The following is a 5,452-nucleotide window of genomic DNA, read 5'->3' on the forward strand; positions in this document are numbered from 1 at the left end:
AAATGATTAGAATATTGAATCATTTGTGTTGGAGTAGTCTGTTTTCACCTAATCATAAAATTTACACAAATGTTCTGGTATGTTAATGCGTAATATTTTGCAGGCTGTGGTTTTCAAACCACTAATCTTTCCTGGGTAATGAATTAAGAAGTTGTTCTTGTTCTGTATGTGTGTCTGGAGATTCTCTCCCCTGGCTGCTAACACAGAACTGACAATTGCATATTCTCAAATATATGTAAATATATTTTTTGCTTTGGAATAATGAATCTTTTTTGGACCTAAGCTATGATGTACTATGTTAACAAACATCCTACCATGAAATTTTCCTGAAATAAGTATTACTTGATCATCATTCATTACTTCTTTAAAATGGAAATGAATGCATTTTATTTAACCTTACTATTCCATTTTGAGTCTATATTCAGGCATGTGATGAGCTTCGCTATTTCTTTTTGTGTGTTATTGTTGATACATTTGGTCTCACATGCAACATTTGCATCTCTTGGCCCCATACAATCTGACATGCACAAAGTTTATGTACATCCCTAGAAACAACAATAATGAAAAAAAAATAGTCCCAGCCTCAGACCCACAAATAAAAATAAAATTACAGACATAAGGTAGATCATGGAATACTTACTGTGGGGCTCACACCTCTGCCATGCTGACCTTCATCCCCTGCTCTCCATCTCACTATCCCTCAAGTCCCCACAATGAAGCCCACTGAGAGGCATGCACTATAGCATTCTGCTCTCTCATCCTAGAAAGTTGTTTTTTTCTTACTCCCCTGGTTAAACAGTGTTACTAAAAATAGAAAAAAAAACTAGCTGAGGTGTAGTGTCAGGCACCTCTAGTCCTGGCTACTTGTGAGGCTGAGGCAAGAGGATTAGTTTAGTCCAGGGTTTTGAGGTTTCTGTGAGCTATGATGATGCCACAACATTCTACTGATGGTGACAGGAGACTTTTTCTCAAACAAACAAACAAAAAAAACCAAAAACCCTCCCCAAATAATTATCCTAAATGGAAAAGTTTAATAATAATATTTACAAATACTATTTATTGAAACTATTCAAAATTAGTTTTTAACTTTACACACAAGGTAATACTAATGATCATATCTTTAAAAATAAGACAAAAAAGAGGTAACTGTCACAACAGGAAATATCAAGTAACAGAAAGAAGGTTGAGTTGAAAATCCATGTGCTAATCACTATTGTAGACCCATTGGAATGAAGGAAGTGTAGGGATTATCAAAAAAAGATGAGATATATTTGCAGTAATATGGAAAGATTCTATCAAAGAAGAAATTAGTTAATGCACATAGGTTCAGATATGAAAATTAAATCTAGTGGATAGATGATAAATAAAGACATTGCTGCTAAATGGAAGGAAATATGAACAACTCACATTTAAAATATAAATAATATACCACTTGGCTAGATGAATCTCAGTCTTTGAATACCCATCCATGGGTGACACTGTAGTGTGACAACTAGCTGAAATACCAGTTGGCTTTTCATGAGATATTCCATTTGCCTCCTTCCCCAGCACATGCCAGCTACATGGAAGCAGAAGCTACACAGAAGTATCACAGTTTCTACTCTTGGGTCTCTCAGAAGGTCCCAAACTGCAGCCTCTTCTCTGTGGGTTGTTCCTGTCTATGTCCCTGGTCATGGTTTTGGGGAACCTGCTCATCATCCTGGCCATATTCTCTGACTTCCACCTGCGCACCCCCAGGTACTTCTTCCTCTCCAACATGTACTTGGCTGACATCTGCTTTACTTCAACTACAATATCTAAGATGCTGGTGAACATCCAGACACAGAGAAAACACGTCTCAATGACTGAGTTGAAAATTGGCAGTAACGCACTACCCTGACAATGAGCCCACACTTTTACCTTTGCTGTCCTGCTTTCACAGGAATAGCAATGAGATTGTCAATATCAAAGCTGGTTCATTCAAACAATTTGAAAGCTGGTTCGTTAACATGATACATATCACAGCCTAGGATAATTCTGATATGTTATCTTCCTGTGATCCTTGGTTTTTGCCTTCCTACTTCTTTTCTTTCTACTCTCCCTTTCTTTCTGTTTTCTTCCATTTATTACTTCCTCAACATTTCCCCCTTGGATTTTGTGGGTTAATGCTCCTTACTCCATTCATATATATATATATATATATTATTTTTTATTATTAAATCATAGCTGTGTACATCAATATGATCATGGGGCACCATACACTTGGTTCATAGACCATTTGACACATTTTCATCACATTAGTTGACATAGCCCTCCTGGCATTTTCTTAGTCTAAGACATTTACATTCCACATTTACCAAGCCTCACATATATCCTTGTAAGATGCACCACAGGTGTGATCCTTTCAATGCCTCTCCCTCTACCCACTTCCCCATTCCCTCCCAACCCTTTCCCCCTTCCCCCTACTCCATTCTTTTTTATGGCTGAATAATATTCCACTGTATAATAAACATGTTTATCCATTCATCCATTTATGTATATTTGGGTTATTTTTTTCTCTTGGCTGTTGTGAATCGAGCAACTATGTACATTTATTTGTTGATTTCTTAAAATAAATTGTGAGCCATATCTGAGTGGGACTGCTCTGTCAGGTGATAAGTGGAGGAAAGGCCTAACTTTTTTTTTTATTGCAGCTGGCACAATTTACCTCCCAGCAATGTATGAGTGTTACACTGTCTTCATATCTCTGCTCATACTTGTTGCTTTCCTTTTTTGCAAAGATTATATCTGCCTTGTATGTGTGAAGTGGCATGTATTTGTGCATTTGCATTACATTTCCCTAAATGACAAATTGAACATCTTTTCATAAACTTCTTGGCAACTAGTGTATCTTCTCTGGAGAGATGACTTCTCAAGTCTGGGCTCATTTTCATTAGTAGTTTGCACTTTTGGTTCTGACTTTTACTAGTTCTTTATATATTTTGGATAATTGACCCTTATCATATATATGTGTTGCAAATATTTCCCCCATTCTGTTTATATGTTATCTTTCCTTATTTTCTGAGTATACAAATTTATTGTTTTTAACTATATCTATGATAACGTACAAGGTCTGACAAATAAGTTTGCAAACTTGCCACTGTGCACTTACGTTGCCAGCACTGTACAAACAACTCAGTAAGATGTCATAACCTTGGTATATCAGTGTCTCACAGCTGTCTTTGTGTAAATGTTTTGCAATGTCTTGCTGGGTGGCATTTATTATTGTTATTGTGTGTTTTTGTGTGCCATTGCCAGAATGTCTGAGCTTGAATTAGAACAATAACAAATACTACATTTCTTGTTAAAATTGGCAAGAATGGAAGTAAAATCAGGGAAATTTTAGTTCAAGTTTGTGAGGATAATCCCATGAAACAAATGACAGGGTGAAAATGGATTAAACTTTTTTTCAGAGGAAGAGAAAACATCAGTGATGAAGAGAGCTTGGGGTGGCCAGTAATTAGCAGAACTGATGCACAGATAGCAAAAATTAAACAAATACTGTGTCAAAAACTTTGGGCGACTATGAGAAGCACAGTAGACCAAGTAAACATTGATAGAGAAACAGTAAAAATCAGAAAAACAGAAAGAAAGAAAAAAGAAAAAGAAAGAACGAAAAGGGCTGGGGCAAAAGAACTGAAGAAAGGAAAGAAGGACAGAAAGAGAGTGACAGGAGAAATAGTGGTGTTTGGTAGGGAACTTGGACCCACACCCACAATCTAGGACTTTGGGGAACCAGGTTGGGTGCATCCCTTGAAGTAAGGAACTCTTACCAGCTTGAGGAAAAGCAAAACTCCTTATCTTCCAAATACAGAAAAAAGGAAAAGAAAATTGGCAGCATGTACCCATCAGGACCTACCAATGCCATCCTTCCAAAGGCCAGATCTAGAAGGACACCCTAGACTGTAAGCACGTGACCTCTTTGAGCCAAAGCAATTCTGTGACCTGAAAACCAGCCAAATGCTATGACATCCCAGAACTCAGAAAAAAGAAAAAAGTAATCAAAATTGATAAAGAATGTTAAAAATAATTTTATCTAAGTTAAAGAAAGAAATATGGGGCAATAGGGAATATGTTAGTTATTGTATGAAAAATTTGTGTGGGAAAGATAAGTAAGGTAGAAAAATCTCTACCAAAAGAGAGAAAAAGGTGAGAAGAAATAAAAAGAAAGAATAAAAGGGTCTGAAAAACCATAGCAAAAATGGAGGAGTCTTGGCTAATGAAGAGAGTAAAAATGAAATCAATACAAAAGAGAAAAACAAAACAAACGAACAAACAAAAACAAGAAAAAAGAGAGAGAGAGAAAAAAAAACTAAGGAATAAATTGGCAAATTTGGAAAAAGAGAAAAAAGTGAAAGATTTCAGATAAATAAATAAAATATGTTGTCTTTAATAACATATTGCCTGGACACCAGGTGACATTTTGGTTTTAGGAGATGGAGAACACACACAATGGCTTTGCGGTTCAGAAGCCACTGACTACTTATAGAGGAGATCTCATCTTCTTTCCCAGACTTATTTGCCCTCAGTCAGGGCCTGGTCACTTTATCAGCATTCAGTCCCTGTGAGATCAGGGTCTTAAACATCTTGCCAGGTTTCTTAAATAGAGCCCCCTGACAACAAAGTGGCCTTCCTGAAGGTGCAGGGACTGCTCAGCTCAGCAGATGAACCAGAGCCAGCCATGCACTGAGAGTCTGGACCATTCCTCTTGCATGGCCTTTCAACAATGGTGGCACCAAACTAATGGGAGCTCCACCACACCCAGTATTTAATCCAGGAAGTTGGATGCTGTTAGAGTCCATTTATTTGTTTAAGCCTTCCAGTGCAGCTCCAGCAATTTTAGTTCAAATTCAAAAAACTGCAGGACAGCCGTTTTCTATCACCAGTCCTCTGCAGGTGAGCTGGCTAGCCAGTTCCTGTCTTTACCCAGGCACTTGCCTTCTCTGTAGTTTTCTTCAACTCCAGACCACCTTACTGTCCTGTAGTCCACCACTGCTTCCTTATGCCACCATAATGATGTTCGTGGTTAGGTTCTCCCAGACAGAGTTCTCTTTTTCCTGTCTCATTGTAAGTGCCTAGTAAGAAGATGTTTCTACTTTGCCATCTTGGTCCATCTTCCCATCAACTTTTTTGTTTACCACATTTTAAAATAGTTGCAATAGTCCAATTGCAGACAACTATAACTTCTTCCTTGTGAATTACATGATATTCTACCTGGAAAACCACAAGGATTCAACTACCAAACTCTTAGAAGTGTTCAGGAAACATAGCAGAATTTAAGGATATAAAATCAATGTCCATAAGTCATCAGCCTTCATATATGCTAATAACAGTCAAGACGACAATAAAATCAAATTTTACAGTGTCTCCAAAGCAAGTCAAATACATGGAAATATGTCTAACAAAGGATGTGAAAGATCTCTGTTAAGAGAAC

This window comes from Nycticebus coucang, unplaced genomic scaffold (genome assembly GCF_027406575.1).
Source record: "Nycticebus coucang isolate mNycCou1 unplaced genomic scaffold, mNycCou1.pri scaffold_53, whole genome shotgun sequence".
Classification (NCBI taxonomy): Eukaryota; Metazoa; Chordata; class Mammalia; order Primates; family Lorisidae; genus Nycticebus; species Nycticebus coucang.